Genomic DNA, 20,708 nt, shown 5'->3' with positions numbered 1-20,708 from the left:
ACTACTAGTACTACTGTTTGTTCTACTATTACTATTCTGCTCTTATGAAGATCTTACAGGTGTAGAAACCGAGACTGACAGATGTTAAGTGACTTTCTAGGGTCATGTAGATAGCAAATGTCTGAGGTAGAACTCAAAATCATGTCATCCTGATCCCAAGTCCAGTTCAGTCTGTCATTTAGTAACACAATGTCACAAAAGTGGAAGTGTAAAAGACAAGAATGGTAATCCAGATCATCTAACTAGTTTCAGTGAGAGGGCACAAAGAAGAGGATAAATTATTTTACCATTAGAATGTAAATTCTGGGGCAGGGTGGAGCCAAGATAAGGAGAAAAGGCAGGGCTACTCACCTGTTCTCTTTCCAAAACCCCTTTGAACACCTTTAAATAATGCCATAAAACAATTCTTAAAGCAGCAGAATGCACAAAAATTGGGGTGAAATAATTTTCCGGCCAAAGACAACTTAGAAGGTTGGCAGGAAAGGTCTATTGCACCTAGGTAAGAGTGGAACACAGTCCAGAGTAGGCTAACCCAACACAAACCCAGTCCTAGCAAACCAGAAGCAGGCCTTGGGAGTCACTGAATTGGCAGTGGCAGCAGTTGCTTCCAGAGCTCTCTGTGCACAGACAGTAAGGGGGTTGAATTAACTATTTACAGAAGTCTCATTGCTAGCATTGAGGCAGGATTCTGTTGCTTTGCCCATACTCAGATCTAGGTAGCAGTCCTGGGTGGCAGTCCCAGGGTGAGGAGGAGAACTAGTACAGCAGAACTTGAGGCCCCATTGGAGCAGGGATCCTCCTCACAGTACCAGAGCAGAAAAGAGTGCTTATGGTCACTCAAAGACCAGAACACCAGCCAGGAGAGTAGTAAACACTTCTCCTTAGAACATAAAACCTTGTAAAAACTGAAAACTTACATGTCCCTAGAAGTATCTCTGAAAACAGTTGCATAAAACTCCTGGAACTTAGGACAGTACAACCTCCAACCTGGAAGCAGAGCCATACTTTAACAAAGAGTTAAAAGTCAAGAAATAGGTTGGAAAAAGAGCAAAAAACAGGAAAACATTCTGACAATAGAAAGTTACTATAGTCACAGGGAAGGTCAAAACACACTCAGAAAATAACAAAGTCAAAACTCTTATATCCAAAGCCTCCAAGAAACATATGAATTGGTCTTAGGTCATGGAAGAGCTCAAAAAGGATTTTGAAAAGCAAGTAAGAGAAGTAGAGGAAAAATTGGGAAGAGAAATGAGAGTGATGTAAGAAAATCATGAAAAGAAAGTCAACAGCTTGGTAAAGGAGAGACACACAAATTATTGAAGAAAATAGCACCTTCAAAAACAGACTAGTCCAAATGATAAAAGAAATACAAAAAGCCAATGAGGACAAGAATGCCTTCAAAAGCAAAGTTGGCCAAATGGAAAAGAAGGTTCAAAAGCTCACTGCAGAAAATAATTCCTTAAAAATTAGAATTGAGAAAATGGAAGATAGTGACTTTATGAGAAATCAAGAAACAATAAAAACAAAACCAAAAGATGAAAAAATAGAAGACATCATGAAATATCTCACTAGAAAAACAACTGACCTGGAAAATAGATCCAAGAGAGATCATTTAAAAAAAAATGGGACTGCCAAGATGGCAGAGTAAAAATAGTGACTTGCTTGAGCTTTCCCCCAAACCCCTCCAAATACCTGTAAAAATGGTTCTAAACAAATTCTAGAGCAACAGAAACCACGAAAAGACAGACTGAAAAAATTTCCCACCCAAGACAACCTGGATGGTTGATTGGATAGGTCTATTGTGCCAGGCTGGGAGAGGAGCGCAGTTCAGTGTGGGTGCACAGGCAAAGACTTGGAGCAGGCCTCAGGGGCCTGAATTATTGGCAGCTGTGGAGGTTTCCAAACTTCTCAACCCACAAACACCAAAGACAACTTAGAAGGTCAGTAGGAAAGGTCTGTGACCATGGTGTGAGAGCTCTTAGCCCACAGACCATGGGGGAATCAAGTGGCTAATAAGAGGGGGATTGCAGGGATCTCTTTGTTGGCAGTGAGGCAGGATTCTCTTGTTTTGCCCTTGCTTGGATCTGGGTCACAGTTCTGGGTGGTGGTCCTGAGCGCTGGCATGGTAGAGCTTGTAGTGGTGGTGGTGAGGGAATCCTGCTCACAGTTCCAAGGCAGCAAAGAGAGTTTGTGGTCATTCATAGACTAGAACCCAGGCCAGGAAAGGAGTAAACACCTCACCTTTGATCATATCACCTTGGGAGAACTGAAAATTTACAGGTCCCTAGAAATATCTCTGAAAACAGATGCACAAAACCCCTGAAGCTTGGGACAGTACATTCTCCACACTGAAAGTAGACCTCTACCTTAACAAAGAGTTTATATTTCAAGCAATTGGCTGGAATCATGAGCAAACTGCACAAAAATGTCAAACCATAGAATCTTTCTTTGCTAACAAAGAAGATCAAAACATATAACCAGAAGAAGACAACAAAGTTGAAGCTCCTACGTCCAAAGCCTCCAAGAAAAATATGAATCAATCCCAGGCCATGTACCTAGAAGTATTTCTGAAAAGAGTTGCATAAAACTCTTGGAACTTAGGACAGTACAACCTCTAACCTGGAAGCAGAGCCATACTTTAACAAGGTATGTTAAAAGTCAAGAAATAGGTTGGAAAAAAGAGCAAAAAACAGGAAAACATTCTGACAATAGAAAGTTAGTATGGTCACAGAGAAGGTTAAAACACACACTCAGAAAATAACAAAGTCAAAACTCTTATATCCAAAGCCTCCAAGAAACATATGAATTGGTCTTAGGTCATGGAAAAGCTCAAAAAAGGATTTTGAGAAGCAAGTAAGGGAAGTAGAGGAAAAACTGGTAAAAGAAATGAGAGTGATGCAAGAAAATCATGAAAAACAAGTCAACAACTTGCTAAAGGAGACCCCAAAATACTGAAGAAAATAACACCTTAAAAAATAGGCTAACCAAAATGCCGAAAGAAGTCCAAAAAGTCAATGAGGAGAAGAATGCCTTCAAAAGTAGAATTGGCCAAATTGAAAAGGAAGTCCAAAAGCTCACTGAAGAAAATACTTCCTTAAAAATTAGGATAGAGCAAATGGAAGCTAGTGACTTTATGAGAAATCAAAACATTGTAAAACAAAACCAAAAGAATGAAAAAAGAGACAATGTGAAATATCTCATTGGAAAAACAATTGACATGGAAAATAGATCCAGGAGAGAGAATTTAAAAATTATTGGACTGTCTGAAAGCCATGATTAAAAAAAGAGCCTAGACACCATCTTTCAAGAAATTATCAAGGAAAACTGTCCTGATATTCTAGAACCAGAAGGTAAAGTAGAAATTGAAAGAATTGACTGATCATCTCCTGAAAGAGACCCCCAAAGGAAAAGTCCTTGGAATATTGTAGCCTAATTCCAGAGTTCCCAGGTCAAGGAGAAAATATTGTAAGCAGCCAGAAAGAAATAATCCAAGTATTGTGGAAACACAATCAGGATAACATAAGATTTAGTAGCTTCTACATTAAGGGACCAGAGGGCTTGGGATATAATATTCTGGATGTCAAAGGACATAGGATTACAACCAAGAATCACTTACCCAGCAAAACTGAGTATAATCCTTCAAGGGGAAAAATGGACATTCAGTGAAATAGAGAACTTTCAAACATTCTTGATGAAAAGACCAGAGCTGAATACAAAATTTGACTTTCAAATACAAGACTCAAGAGAAGCATGAAAAGATAAACAGAAAAGAGAAATAAGGGACTTATTAAAGTTGAACTATTTATATTCCTACATGGAAAGATGATATTTGTAACTCAAGAGACCTTGTCTGTATTAAAGTAGTTGGAGGGAAAATTACATATATAATATATAGGTAGATAGAGGGCACAGGGTGAGTTAAAGATGAAGGGGTGATATTGAAAAATAAAATTAAGGGGTGAGAGAGGATTATACTTGGAGAAGGAGAGAGGGAAAGGTAGAATGGGGTAAATTATCTCACATAGAACAGACAAGAAAAAGCTTTTTCAGTGGAGGGGAAGTGGGGGAAGGCAAGAGGGAATGAGTGAATCTTATTCTCAATGGATTTGGCTTAAGGTGGGAATAATATATACACTCAATTGGGTATGGAAATCTATCTTAACCTACAGGAAAATAGGGGGGAAGGGGATAAGAGAAGGGAAAGAGGAATGATAAAAAGGAGGACAGATTGTGGAAGGGGGGTAATCAGAAGCAAACACTTCTGAGGAGAGACAGGATAAAAAGAGAATAGAATAAATGGGAGGGGGTGGGATAGGATGAAGGGAAATATAGTTATTCACAACATGACTACTATGGAAGTGTGTTGCATGGCTAAACATGTATACCCTGTGTCGAGTTGTTTGCCTTCTCAATGAAGCTAGATAGGGAGGGAGGAAGGGAGAAAATTTGGAACCCAAAGTTTTAAAAACAAAAGTTAAAAAAAATTTGTTTTCACATGCAACTGGGAAATAAGATATACAGGAAATGGAGTATAGAAATCTATCCTGCCCTACAGGAAAATAGAAGGGGAAGGGGATAAGAGAAGGGGGGTGGTGGTAGAACAGAGGGCAGATTAGGGGAAGGGGTATTTAGAATGCACGACATCTTGGGGTGGAGGGAGGGGAAAGATGAGGAGAAAATTTGGAACTCAAAATCTTGTGGAAGTAAATGATGAAAACTAAAAATAAATACATTAGTAATAGAAATAATAGAAAGACTTACATGAGGTGAGGCAAAATGAAATGTAATATGTACAAAGTAATAGTGATATTGTAAGATGATAAGCTGTGAATGACTTAGGTATTTTCAGAAATACAAAGATCCAAGACAACTCTGAATGACTTAACAATGAAAAATGCTATCCATCTCCAGAGAAAAGAACTGATGGTGTCAGAATGCAGATTGAAAAATTCTTTTTTACTTTCTTTCTTTTTTCTTATTTTTTAAAAATTAATTTATTGATTTTTAGTTTTCAACTTTCACTTCCATAAGATTTTGAATTTTAAATTTTCTCCCCCTCTCTCCCTTCCCCTTCCCAAGGCAGCATGTAATCTGATATAAGCTCTACATATACATTCACATTAAACATATTTTCACATTGGTCATGTTGTAAAGAATGGGAAGAATGGGAGGAACCATGAGGAAAAGGAAACAAAACAAAACAACAACAAAAAAGAAAGCAAATAGTATGCTTTCTTCTGCATTCAAATTCCATAGTTCTTTCTCTCGATGTGGATATCATTTTCCTTCATGAGTCTTTTGGAGTTGTCTTAGATCCTTGCATTGATGAGAAGACATAAGTCTATCAAAGTTAGTTCTTGCACAAGATGGCTGTTACTATTTACAATGTTCTCCTGGTTCTGCTCACTTCACTCAGCATCAGACCATACAAGTCTTTCGAGGTTTTTCTGAAGACAGCCTGTTCATCATTTCTTATAGCACAATAGTATTCTATTATATTCATATACCACAACCTGTTCAGTCATTGCCCAATTGATGGGCATCCTCTCAATTTCCAATTCTTGGCCACCACAAAAAGAGCTACTGTAAATATTTTTGTACATGTGGTCCTTTTCCCATTTTTATGATCCCTTTAGGATACAGACCTAGAAGCGATATTGTTGAATGAAAGGGTATGCACAGTTTTATAGCCTTTTGGGCATAGTTCCAAATTGCTCTCCAGAATGGTTGTATCATTTCACAACTCCACCAACAAAGCATTAGTGTTCTAATTTTCCCACATCTTCTCCAACCTTTATCATATTCCTGTTTTGTCATTTTGTCATGTTAGTCAATCTGATTGGTATGATATGATACCTCAGAATTGTTTTGATTTGCATTTATCTAATCAATAGTGATTTAGAGCATTTTTTTCATATTACTATAGATAGCTTTAAATTCTTCATCTGAAAAATGTCTGTTCATATCCTTTGGCTATTTATCAATTGGGGAATGATTTGTATTTGTTTAAATTATATATATATAAAAGAAATGAGGCCTTTATCAGAGATACTGGCTGTAAAAATTGTTTCCCAGCTTTCTGTTCCAGTTCTAATCTTGGTTGCATTGGCTTTGTTTGTGTAAAAAACTTTTCAATTTAATGTAATCCTTTCTTTATTTTTCTTGAGGTTTTTTTTGGTCCATGTTTTCTTTCACATCATGACTGATATGGGAATGTTTTGCATGACTACACATGCATAATCTGTATTGAATTGCTTGCCTTCTCAATGAGGGAGAGGGGAGAAGAGGGAGGGAAATAATTTAGAAATCAAAGTTTTAAAAATGAATGTTAAAAATTGTTTTAACATGTAACTGCAAGAAAAATAAAATACTGAATAATTAAAAAAGAATGTAAATTCCTTGCATTTAAGGATTGATTCATTCTTTTCACTTCTACCCCCAGTGCCTATCACTTTGTCTGGCATACATTAGTTGCTTAATAAATGTTTGATGATGAATTGACTACTAGTGTGTAACCATGGAAAAGTCACTTAACCACTCTTTGTCTCAATTCCGTCATTTGAAAAATAGACCTGATAATAGTCCTTACCTCCTGGATTTTTGTTAAAAACCAAATTGAAAAAAATATATCTTAAATGATACATAATAGTTATAATTGCCATTATTATTCTTATTGCCATTATTACACTGCTTGCTATCTCTTTCCAGTGAAGATGTGCCCAAAGGCATGTGAAAAATCAGGGCTGTATCTACAGTTAGAAATGTAGTCTGCCCTGTAATTCTTGGGATTAGTTCATTTGTAGTATCAGGACTCATCTATCTCTAAGTTGACAAAACAGGGCCCATTAATGTAGTTTAAGACTTTCTTTCCCTTCTGAAAATAACTTCTTATAACTCCTCAAATGATCGAAAATTCTTTTACACCTTTCTAAACTTTTATTATGTAATCATAACCCAGAGCAGTAGTGTCCAACAAATAGACACTTATCCCTGTAGCCCTAAACTGACTTAGAAGACCATAAATTAACACTATGTTGTATTGTATTTTTATTTATTGTGTTAAAAAATATTCCCCTTTACATTTTAATCAAGTTTTGCCAGTGACTTGCTACCCTGGGGCCTCAACTGTGACACCTTTGGGCGAGAAGACAATCTCTTTAGGGATAAAGAAGCCAGATCCTTTCATTATTTAAATGAAAAAAAAAAAACACAGCAGCCACTAAGACAATGTGTGTCTAAGCTAATCAGATATGAATTAGCAGAAGTAAGTTTTGGAACTGCCTTCTGACTCCAAACCCAATTATTTTTGCATTACACAAATAAAGAATTATGATTATGTTTATAAGCTCTATTAGAACAAGGGTTATGTCTTATCTAAACTTCATATGTCCTAGGAATTAGAAAAATACAAAGTTTAGATCAAACATAACCCATCCATAAAGAATATATTGAATTGAATTGGACTGGATTATGTTAGTAGTACTTACTTCCTGATACCAGAAGTGTGGATAGTTTTAAGGAATGAACAATAATCCACTGTCAGATTTCATCATGACATGCTACCAACTAGTGATTTTGTTTTGTGGCTGCTAATAATGTGGTAGTTTTATTTTATTTTTAAAGATTCCTGAGAGAAAACCACTGTAGTATTGTGATATCACTGACTGCCATACTTGGAAAAAGGACATGGGTTTGCATCCTACTTCGGTTCTGTGCTACTCGGGAGACTTTGGACAAGCCAGTTCCCCATTTTCAACTTCTATAAGATGATGGAGTTGGATCGCATGATTTCTAAGGTCACTTCTCATGCTAAATCCACTGAACCCTAAGCACAATCCTTTTTCTCCTGCAGTTGGTTAAATGTTTTCACATATCATAATAGAGAGGTGACAAGCCTGAGCTCCCCTGGATTTCTCTTTTCCAAAAAAATGTGTCCCAGAAGACAATGACTACATCAGAGAAGGCTTAATAAAAGATAGCAAATGATATTAAAATAAAAAGGATAATTCAACCATAGACCAAAATATGTCAAATATACAATAATAAGTTAATTACATGTTTATCCTTTCATATGTATTTATTCAAAAGTACCTAAATGACTTAAATCACAATAGTTTAAGCGACAATCAGAGACATTCAGAGTGAGATGGTAGTTCAGTTCTTAATGAAGTATAAGGTAAAAATTCATAGTGGCAATTGCATGAATACAATTTCTCTTCCTCATGTGAAGTATCATATGGAATAAATTATGCTTTATTATTAATATTTTCTATTTTAATTGGCTTTATGCCTTATTTCTATTTCAAGTGAGAAATGTGATTGCTTTACCACATCTCATAATTTACATTTTGCCTCATTAAAATATATTGCCATTTGAGAATTGATATCATTGTCATATCATATTAATTCTAAATCCTCACATTAATTTCAGTCTTCAGAAATAATCATTAAAACCATAGCATGTATGAATGATGATAAATAGAAAATAACTGTTGACCTTTGGATTTTTACATGTGTACCTTTAAAGAAAGGAATAGAGAGGGCAAATTTCCTGTTATTAACCAATATCACAGAATTGTACATTGAATACTCTGTCCAAAGGGTCTTCTATTGGAAACAACACTGAAACATATTTGGTTAAAATCCCATTTCACATATTTATTTTGGTGGTTTTTCCTTGGGCATGTATTCCAAAGACAAGCATTATAATGCTTCTGTATAGGTATGTTGCATCCCCTCCCAGGTTTACCTCCCAAATTCTTACTCCAATCAGTGGGCTATATCATCAGAAGGCCATTGCCACTTTTATTTAGGGTTCCAGAAGTAACATTAAAGACCTTGGATTTTGAGGACTATGTACTATGATCCTTATCAATATGTCCTCCATTGATTATCAGCAAGCATTAATTAAGGCAATTAGGGGGCACAGTGGAGAGAGTGCTGGGCTTGGAGTCAGGAAGACTCATCTTAGTGAGCTAAAATTTGGCCTCAGACATTTAACAACTGTGTGACCCTGGGTAAGTCACTTAACCCCATTTTCCTCAATCAACCCCATTTCCTCAATTCCTTATCTGTAAAATGTTCTAAAGAATGAAATGGGAAGCCACTCCAGTATCTTTGCCTAGAAATCCCTAAAATGTGTCATGAAGAGTCAGATAGAATTGAAAAATGACTAAACAACAACAAGTATTAATTAGCTTTCATAAAAGGTATTTCCGAAGTAGATATAGCAAAGACAGTTATTACAGTATCATATTTTCAAACCCGGGAAACACTTTGTCCTTATAAATACAATCCCTAGGAAAAATGGACTCATATAAAGAGTATATGTGCTAAAGGATAAACTGATAGTTCCTAGTTACTGTGAGGCTATTTTTCTTTTTGTGGATTCCACATGATTTTCCTCTTAATTTTAGCCCTTTGTCAAGAGCCCAGTTCAGTACACTTACAGGGTTCTGAAGCTACCTTTCCTGGGAGTGTCCAGTTTGCCCACAGTGTTTCAGGTCATTTGAAGATTCTGTCTTTAGCCACTGCTGTTACAGGGATATCACTATCAGTGTCTAGTGGACACTCCAGAATGTCACCTGGTCACTGTGGAATTGAAGCAGGAGAGAAACTCACTTCCCTCAGTCTATCCCCAAGGCTAATTCCCTCTCAGGAGTCTTTAGCCACTGAACTGATTTACCAGTTGATCTGCTCCTAGAATCTGTGTTTAGAACTGGTTTGTTGTGTGATACATAGGTCCAAAAGTGTGATTCTTTCAGCTAATCACAAGATATTTCCTACATGTCATCATTTGTTTTCATCCAATGACCCTATGATTCTTTCAAATTCATTGAGGTCTTGTTCATATTTAGTTGTTTTAGTTTATTATTAATTCATTGATTGATTTGATGGAGAGATATGAGCTTTCTATGATTCCATTAATTAGGGAAATGGTGGTGAATATATCAATATCTATATAGATTTACATATAAGTATTCACATATTGATAGGATGTAGATTGTCCCTAAATTGGGATATAGAATATCACTAAACATAGAACATAAGATAACATATTTTCTGTTCTTCCTCAATTTTAAATGTAATTTAAGTTAATTATTCCCCTCTTTTACAACTCATTATTTTAGATTTTTATAAGTAAATGTGTTTTGCAGGATGACCATACATGTATGTATATATTCCTATGCATCTAATTTATATATGCACACTATGGTTGTAATAATTAACCTACTCAAAGTTTATCCTCTGAAATATATTTACTTATAATTTTTTAAATGAAGAAGAAAATTGGAGTTGTGAAATGTCAGAAAAATCAATTTTAAATTACCTTTAATATTGAGGAATATCTGGAAAAAAACATTATCTTATGGTTTATTAGTTACGCTCTACATCCTAACAGAAGTAGAATATTAAAAATTACCAAGTAAATATAAAATCAAATTGTTTCCTCAAAATGGTATTTGTCATATGGGATCAAGGAAATATAGTAAATGCTTGATCTCTCTCTCTCTCTCTCTCTCTCTCTCTCTCTCTCTCTCTTTCTCTCTCTCTCTCCCCCCACTCCCTCTCTCTGTCTCTTTGTGATTAAGTAGCTAGGTGGGATATTGAATGTATAGAGGAGAGAATGAAGATAGGGAAACCAATCAAAGGTCTTCTAAAAAATCAAATGAGAAATTAGAATAACCTAAACTAGTATAGTGACTATGTGAGTGGACTAGAGAGAAATGGCATAGAGGTGGAATCCACAGGATTTGCTAACTAATCCTATATGGGGTGAGAAAGAGTGAAGCATTGAGGATGACTCTGGGGTTTTGAAAATGGAATCTAGAAGGATGGTGGTGGTATTTTCAATAGAAATAGTGAAGTTAGAGAGGAGTTTTGGTGAAAAGGTGATGAGGCATGTTTAGTTTGAGGCATATTCAGTGTATACATATATATGTATGTATATATATATACACATATATAAAGCACATATGTGTGTGTGTTTATACACTATACATACCTCAAACTATATCTACATCTATATAGCTGTATCTACGTGAATACACACACACACACATATATATATACTTATATACATATATATGAATTTAATGATTATAGGTAATTGAATCCCTAGCGTTCATGATCACTGAGAGAGGAGATGTACAGAGAGGTAAGTAGAGGCTCCAAGATGGACCACAGAATATAATATACCAAAAGAAAGTGAGAAGGAGAAGCTAGAAAGGTAATGAGAAAAATATAAATAAGCAGTGTTACAAAAGCAAGAGAGGGGATTCAGGAGAGGATGGTCAATAGTGACAGATGCTGCTCAGAGTTCATGAAACATGAGCACTGAGGAAAAAAAGGCACTCTACAGTTAATGAAACTATTGGTCACATGGAAGAGAACAGTTTCAGATGAGTGATAAGGCCTGAGGTTCCACTGCAACAAGTAAAGCATTTAGTTAGAAGAGAGGAAGTAGAGGCAAGAATTGTAACTGACTCCTAGGAATTTGGTTGTGTCAACATCCACACCAGAGTTTGTTCTAAGAAAAAACAAATGAAATTAAGTTGTGTTCACATTTTTATTTTCTTCCAAGATGGAGACATACATTGCATGGGAGTTACAGTCTAGAACTGGGCCCCTCTAAGGAAACCCATCCAGAACTGGCTCAATTTGGGGATGGGGGTACAGAGTTATATGCCCTTTGAAGAGTAAGTGTTCCCAAGGGGTTGTCAATCAATTCTGATTGGTCAACACATTGGGAGGTGGGCTATATTAAAATGAGGGTCTTGGGTTACATGACTTAGGTCACTTAATCTTGGTCAAAGAGACATCAATTTCTATATCACCTGTCTTGACAATAGAGAGGAATCAACATTTTCACAGACCTACCTGGGCAACACAACGAGCAAGAACAGCACCATTAGATTAGTTCTTAATGTCCTCCTGAAGAAGGGAGGAAAAAAAGATGGGAGAAGTTCCGAGTCTATTAAGAAAAATCATTTTTCACAGTTGTTAAAGGGAGAATAGATTTAGGATGGTGGTTTGAAGGGACAGTATCATCAAATGAAGTTTATTTTGTGGTCTTTCTGTTTATGGGATTTTTTTTTTTTAGGATGATGGAGACATGTATTTTTGTAGGTAAAAAGGAAATTTCAGTTGATAGGGAAAGATTGAAGATTACAGAGAGTGAGGGCTAATTATGAGATGTTTAGAAGGTACGGAATCAAGAATATAAGTAAAGACTGACCTTTGCAAGAGGAAGAGCCACTCCTTGCTCAAAGCCTTGAGCTAAGGAGAAGAAAATGGGAGATGATGTTGTGAAAGATTATAAAAGAGTACAAGAAAGCTTGTGACAATTGGACTCTGTTTTCTCAGTGAAGTATGAGGTGAGATCCTTTTCAGAGAAGGAAAGAGGAGAAAGTCCCTGGTGCTGTGCTAAATATGAGGTTGTTGTTACTTGTCCTTTGTGCTTGATTAGGACCATGACATTGTGAAGGTGTTGTCATGACTTGCAAGTGGATTGGATTTAAGTGAGGTAGGGCTGTGCAAAGTCACCAGCCTCACTCTCTCCTCTGGAGCCATCTGAGTTCAGTGGCAAGATATAGATCAGGATGACTGGAGTGCTCCTGGATGCAGTGGGAGACCTTGGCCTTTGTAAGCTAAGATCTTTCCCAGATCTCAGTTTGTCTGAAGCAAATCCCATTCAGTGATTAAGGCTAGGTTGTGGTTGTGGTTGTGTGGTGTTTCCTTCATTCTAGAAGAGGACCATGACATCAGGGAGATAATGACATGACTTGCAATTGAATTTAAGTGAGGAAGGGCTGTGGAAAGTCACCAGCCTCACATTCTCCTTCAGAGCCATCTGAGTCCAGTGGCCAGATATCCATCAGGAAAACAGGAGACGTCTTGGGATTCAGTGGGAGACCTTGGCCTTTTTAAGCTAAGGTCTTTTCAAATCCTCACTTTGAGTAATGAGGCAAACAATGAACTCTTTTACTTAGTCAAAAAAAAATGACTCTGGGAGGGGGACACCCTCAGGGTTTCTGACCAAAAGGGAAACAATTGCTATTTACACTCACTCTGAGCCATCAGAGGGCAAACAAAGACCAAATGAGGCTTGGGCTGGGACCTTTAGTTGTACAATCAATGAGAACCAGAGAGATTTGGATTTAAGGCAGGCCTGCACAATATATGGCTGGCAGGCCACTTGTGCCCCACCAAAGGATTTCCAGCGGGGAAGGGGGGCAGGAAAAATATAGGGTGCCACAGTGCACTCTTCTAATTGTCATGTGACCTGTGACAACCAACCATCATTAGTCTGTCTCTAGTTCAACCTATCTGCAGCTGGAAAAAGTTTACAAGTTGTGCAGGTCTGCTTTAAGGCATGGTCCTTAAAAAAGAAATCTATTCTGTAAATCCCAAGATATTTTGTGAGGTTTCAGGGATCAAAATTTATATTCCTTTGGGCAGAGCACCTGCAGGTAAGGGTATGATTCCCTGTGTGTGCAGAAGGATAGGAGGGAGGGAGAGAGAGAAGGTGGAGGAGGGGGAGAAGGCAGGAAGGAGGGAGGAAGGGAGAGAGGAAGGGGCTGTATTATCCAATGGGAACTGGTCAATTGGGTGCCCAGTGGGGCAGCTACTATGACTCACAGATTGTTGATTGCTGCTTGTCCTTCATTCTCGAAGAGGACCATGACATCAAGAAGGTGATGCCATGACTTTAACATAAGGAATAAAAAAACAGTCCCTGACCTCCAGCAACTCACATGCTATTGTTGGGAAACAACATGTATGTAGGATAATTTACTTTTGTAAAGGTAATTTAAACATTTTTTTCTTGTATATACCAAACCTTGCTTCCTGAAAACATAATATTTTAACTATTGCAAGTAAATTCAAGGAGTAAATGATATGTAAGACTTGAAGAGGTAACAGAAGATATGGAAAAAATGCTGTGAACATTACAATAGAATCATGTGAAAATCAAGGAGGTTGGACTAGATAATTTCTGTTGAGCTTTCCAGTTTCTTCATTTGTAAAATGAGAATAATACCTAAATTATGAACCTCATGGGCTTGTTAAGAGTTTCAAGGGAGATATTTGCAAAGTATTTGATAAAACTATGAAGTAGAATATTGTTGTTACCACGAAGATACTTTCTGGGCAGCTAGGTGGCATAATGGATAGAGTGCCAGACCTGGAGTCAGGAAGATTCATCTTCCTGAATTCAAATCTGGATTCAAACACTCACTAGCTGTGTAACCCTGGGCAAGTCACTTAACTCTATTTGCCTCAATTTTCTCATCTGTAAAATGAGCTGGAAAAGTAAATGGCAAAACACTCCAGTAATTCTGCCAAGACAACCCCAAAATGGGTCTGGAAGAGAAGACACAACTGAAAAATAACTAAATAACAAGATCCCTCCTGACTCTAAATCTAGTATTCAAAGGCCCTACTTTCTGAATGGCTTTTTCTCCTCCTCCCTGCCCCCCCATCCCTCATAGTGTAAGAAATGTGGAGGGGTTGAAATGATGCTACAGAAACTTGTTCATTGAAAGACTGAGTCTTAAAAATCAGGAGCCCCTTTTCTACAACTGTGGTATTCTGTTATATCATTGTACTTGAGAAAAAATGTTGGCTGTAAAACTGCACTGAGTTTTCCTTGGGGCAGAAGGATCCAGTTATCCTTCTGAGGTGGAAAACAAATGCCCAACCCCCACTCTTTCCCTTCTCCCACCTCCTTCCTGTGGCATTCCCTTGATTCACCTTATTATTTCATCTACTTCTCAGAGGCAAGAGTCAATCAAGGAGCCCATTTAGACCCAGTAACAAAGGCCCATCATTCTTTAAGCTACTTAAGTCAACAACACGTTCATGCAAGCACACACAAACACTTAGCTGGGTTTGTGACCATGGTGACCACAGGCCTATGGTTTAGTGTAGAGATTGCATTTTCCCTCCTGCCTTGTTCTTGATTCAGTAGCAGTTAAAATGAAGCCATCAATTCTCTTAGCTACAGAAGAACTTGCTCTAGGGATTTGAACTCTCTTTGCCTGAATCTGAATCCCATCTAATTTTCTCCTGTACATACTAAACTTTGCTTCCTGTAGACACAATGTTTTGAAAATTGCAAGCAGCCAAAGCAATGCACGTTTTTTAAACATAGATCAAGTGTCTTTCAGTTTTCCATCATTCCAACAGAGTATACCCTTAAGAATAATGTGATAAATGTAAAGGCATATGTTATGAAAACCAGTTTACAAGGTTCTCTTAGCAAGAGCAGCCTAGACAGTCATCTATTGTAAAACATGTCACTGCAGAGTCTGCAGATAACACATCTCTGCAGAAAGAGGAAGGGTAAATTACAATCTAAAGCTAGAAAAATATCAGCAGAGGGAAAGCTTGTTCTATTATTATTATTATCATCATTATTATTATTACCACTATTATTATGCACTGAGAGAGCACCATGAGTGCACACAATGTTTACAAACAGAAAAAAAAATTAAGGTCTATACCTTCAGGAATTTACAATAAGAGTCTTATAAATTAGAAATACCATGTAGCAGAGAATAAACAAGAGCTGTCTCAGAGGGTTTAACACAAGTGCAGAATGATTTTAGTTGGTACATTCATCTTTGTTGAAGGTGACCTGGAAAGATTATAACTGAGTTTGCTAAGTATTTAATTGACTGTCCAAGTAGGAACCAAAATTTTAAGTTCTATTATATTATCTCCACTAGATATATTGAGTGACTGAAATGACACCGTAAAGATAGTGGGGTCATTTTCATCTCTGATTATTGAAGAATTTACTAGAATATCTCAAGGGGGATTAATATTATAAACATCACTTGTCTGTTTTTCTCATCTTCTAGAGTCAGAAACTAATGATCTATATTCTAGACCTCTTTGAATTAGTTTCTATTTCAGATAAACTCCAGATGAGTTTATATGCTATTGTTTTCATACTGTTGATGTTTTGGATCTCATGATAATATTGGGGTAGAGAATAATGGAACTATCTGGAGAATTCAATTAATTTCAATTAAATAATCATTGATTAAGTGCCAACCATGTGCCAAGTGAGAGTCAGCTTATAGCAGCAGATAGAGTTGACCTTGGCCTCAGGAAGACCTGATTTTAAGTTGGGCCTCTGATGTATACAATGCAATCTTAGACAAATCACTAAATTTCTCAGTGCACTGAGATAATTCATTAATTCTGTAAATTGGGGAACAGGTTCTATTCTTCACTAGTATAGAGAATTTCCTCATGTAGAGTTCCTTACACCAATGAAGTCATAGGTAAGGGTTTTTTTTTATATGCCAGGTACTAAATTATGCAATAGGGATATAAAACCAAAGATGAAACAATTCTTGTCATCAAGGGGCTTGTATTCTACAGCAGAAGGAGTTTAGGGATTTAAGAGGGTAAAGCTCTCCCTAAGGCATTATTTTTTTCACTAGCACTTATCCAGAGTTCTACAACTTGGGTTTACTTGTCCCATGTCCCTAGGGTTAGCATTTCATCCACATTGTGTCATGGGCAAAATGTATCTTGCCCTTTCATCTTCTGCACACACTTCCTGATACTAGAACACGTCTCTTTAAGGGTCTCAATATCTTTGTTGTCAATTCATTCACTTCATAGGAAAGAAACAAGTAAGCTAATCCTTGCAAAGGTGATAAATGATGTTACATAGTAACCTCCCCATATTAACATGTGATATTTACATTTTAATAAGGGATTCTTAAAGATGAAAAACAGCCTTAGAGACCCAAAGGAATGAATCTCCAAAGGTAGGATTTCAGACACCTCCATACACTGTTGACTGGCATAAGCTGAGATGTGGCAGGATGTTTTCTGCCCAAGATACTTCTCCTATTCACCTATTAGAGCCTCTGAGCTATATATTAAAGTTTATATTTCATCTCTGAGGTGAAAGTAAAGCACTATTATTTATTGAAAAATGTAGTGCCATGATTAGACCTGTGTTTTAGGAAAAATGACCCAGCAGCTGAGTAGAGGATGGATTGGATTGCCATAAAATCCTACTCATTGGTCCTGGTTTGTCTACCCCCTAGAGCCACAGAAAATAAGGCCAGCCCTGTTGCTATACAAAAGCCCTTCAGATATGTTGTCAGGTCCCTAGTGAGTCTTTATTTCACATTAAAGATCCCCAGCTGATTCAAACATTCCTCAGAGATGTAGTTTCAAATATCTTCATCATTTTTAGCTCCCTTTTCCTGGACATGTTCTACTCTGTGAATGGCCACCTAAAAATGTGACAACCATCTACTCTGCTTTTCTAATGCATTCTTAAGGGCCATAAGACTGAATATACTGCATTTATTCATGTGGTTTATTTTTTATAGAATTCAGTTATTTATTATTTTATTGCATGTATAAGCAACTTCTAGGGCCTTAGGTAAAGGTGATAGATATGGTCATAGGCTTTGAAGTGAAAATGACTTTAGAGATCACATATTCCACCCACCTTAATTTTACAGATAATGTAAACTGAGAGATTAAGTGACTTGGACAGGGATACACAGCCAGTTGATGTCAGAGTCAGAACTTGAACTCATACTCATACTCTGGCTCTGAGACACAGAGAAGGAGATTCTTGACTATGATCAAACAGAGGCTAAACTATAGAGCAAGTATTTGAACTCGGGTCTGTCAAATCCAAATGGAATACTTTTATGGGACTATAACTCCTCTTCTTCTGCCTAGAGGAAGCTAGGTGATGCAGTGGATAGAGTGCTGGACTTGAAGTCCGGAGACATGAGTTCAAATGTGACCTCAGATGCTCACTAGCTATGTGACCCTGGACAAGTCACTTAACATCTGTCTGCCTAAGTTTTTTAAACTGCAAAATGGGGATAATAGTAGCATCTACATTCCAGAGTTATTGTTAGGATTAAGTAAGATTTTTCTTGCAAAGCACTTAGCATTGTATCTTGTTATTGTTCAATTGTTTCAATTGTGTGCAACTCTTCATGAAGACATTTGGTTTTTTCTTGGCAAAGATACTGGACTGGTTTGTCATTTCCTTCTCCGGAGCTCATTTTACAGATGAAGAAACTTAGAGTCGGTAAAGTATCAGAGCCCAAACTGGACATGTCCCCAAATACAAAAGTATTTGGTGATAGGTAAGGCTCCCTGGCAATTACCTTTGCATGCTGTATTAAGAACAATAACTTTTCATTTTAATATTTTTGTGATATTCATCATGATTATTAGAAATGATAACTGATTTCATATAGAACTTTACAATTCACAATGCACCTTGCGGATATTGTCTCGTTTGAAATTTACTCCAGTATTATGAGTTAGGTAAGGTCAGGGACTTCTTCCTAGATAAGGAAACTCCTACCAGTGTAAGTTGTCACCTTCTCTCCAACATAAAATTTACAGAGTTGCCTAGAACAGTGAGAGATTAAGTGAGTTGCCTAGGGAAGCATAGCCAATCTGTATCAGAAGCAGGACTTGAACCCATATCTTTATAGCGCTGTGGCCAGCTTTTACCCACTATACCATATTGTGTCCATAAGGTAGGTGGTGCAAATATACTCTGCCTTATTTTATTCATATGCAAACTCAGGCTAGAGAAGTGAAGGTTGTTGACAAGGGTCACTCAGCTAGTAAGTGGACCCAGATCCAAGTCTTATAATTCTTTATGCAGTTCAATTAAATTTAATTCATCAAACATTAGTTAATCACCTGCCATGTGCTCAAAGCACTGTGAGTCACCTAGGTGGTACAGTGAATAGGGTGCTGGGCCTAGAGTGAGGAAGACCTGAGTTCAAATCCAGCCTTAGATACTAACTAGCTTTGTTACCCAAGGGAAGTCACTTAACCTCTGTCTTCCTCAGTTTCCTCGACTGTAAAATGAGGATAATAGTATCTACTTCTCAACATAGTTGTGAGTATCAAATGAGATACTATTTGTACATATGTGCTTAGCAGATAGGCATTTAATGATGTTTGTTTACTTCTTTATTTCCCGTATTACTAAAGATATGAATATGAAAATGAAGTAGTTCCTGTCTCCAGGAAGCTTACATTCCAATGAGAGGTTATCCATGAATTCCAATAAATAAATACAAATTAATTACTTGAGAAAAAATATTAACTGCTAATAAATAATAACCTTAATTGTCTTTTTACTAAGTCACAGTTGCTACAATTTATCATCTCATGTTTTGGGTCTGCGTTCCGAAGGCGCAGACTGGAAGTAATTTTCAGCTATGTATTATACTTGCATTTGGGTAATCTACAGGGTGATGGATAATAGTGCCTGTGCACTGGGTTTGCAACAGCGAGGCCACCCTAAGCACAATTAAGTAGGAAAATGAAATCTAAAACAAATTTGCACTCAGAATTTTTTAATCAAAATAGAATCATATTAATGCAGCTGAATACTGGAATTTCTAATTCTTGTGTTTTAATTGGATATATTTTAAATTAAGATTTAAAGTAAACAAAACACAGGTACATTTAGGTTTCTTTCACTAATCTCTAATTTTTTCCCCTTACAGCTACATCTAATCTCCATTTTATCAGAGGCTGGAGTACATCTGACTCCTGAGACTTTCATGATTTCACAGAGTCACAGAATCTCAGTTGAAATGGTCACCAGTAGCCATCAAGCCCAATCTGTTCTTTAACAAATAATATATTCTAAAATAGTTTCAAATGGTCATTTAGCTTTTGCTTTCTGACCTCTACTGAGGAAAAATGGACTGCTTCCTATGGGAAGCCATTCCAGGTTTGGAGATCCCTAATTGTGGGGGAGAACTTCCCTATGGCAAATCTAAATTTCTAACTGTGTATTCTCTGCCCATTGCACCTAATTCTCTCATCTGGGGCCAAGCAGAATTAGTCTAATTTCTGTTTCATATGAAAGCCTTTTAAACATTTGAATACAACTATTCTATCTCCCCTAATTCTCTTTTCTGGCATAAACATGCCAAGATCTTTCAATGAATCCTCATATGTCACAATCTCAAAAACTTCAGGATACTGATTGTCCTCCTGTGGATACTCTATAGTTTCTTTTATGGTCACTCTCAAAATAACACAATACTGCAGACATGGTCTAGCCAAGTTAAAGAACTGTGAAACTTTCACCACTTTTAGTTTTGGGCTGCTATGCCTTTCTTGTTGTAGTGTGAAACAGTATTAACATTTTTGGCTAACATAAAATACTGTAACTCATATGGAAATAGAAGTTCAATAAAACCTCCAGAGATTTTACAGGTGGACTATTCTCTGACTATGCCTTTACTTATACTGAAGACACTGATTTTTTGAACCCAAGTGTAAGGCTTTACATTTATTGCTATTAAATTTAATCTTACTTCATTTAACCCAATATTTAAACCTGTTATTAACTTTTTAGTTTTAGATTATGCCTTTCAACTTAATTAATGATCTCACCAAGTTTTGCATCATTTAGAAATCTGATAAGGTGGTTATTTATGCTTTCATAGGGTTCACTGATTAAAAAGTTACTTAGCAGTACAGGGTCAAGCACAGATCCCTGAGGGAGACAGCATAATACAATGGAAAGAGTATTAGATTTGGAGTTGGAGTATATGAAAATGAAATGAAAAGAAAATCCAGCCTAGCTTGTCTCTGCATATAATTAATCACATCTAACATTCTAGTAATTTAAAAAAAATGATTAGTCTGCCTTACCATGTTCT

This window comes from Vombatus ursinus, unplaced genomic scaffold, assembly GCF_900497805.2.
Source record: "Vombatus ursinus unplaced genomic scaffold, bare-nosed wombat genome assembly UNPS02014841.1, whole genome shotgun sequence".
NCBI lineage: Eukaryota > Metazoa > Chordata > Mammalia > Diprotodontia > Vombatidae > Vombatus > Vombatus ursinus.
This window is presented reverse-complemented; position numbering follows the sequence as displayed.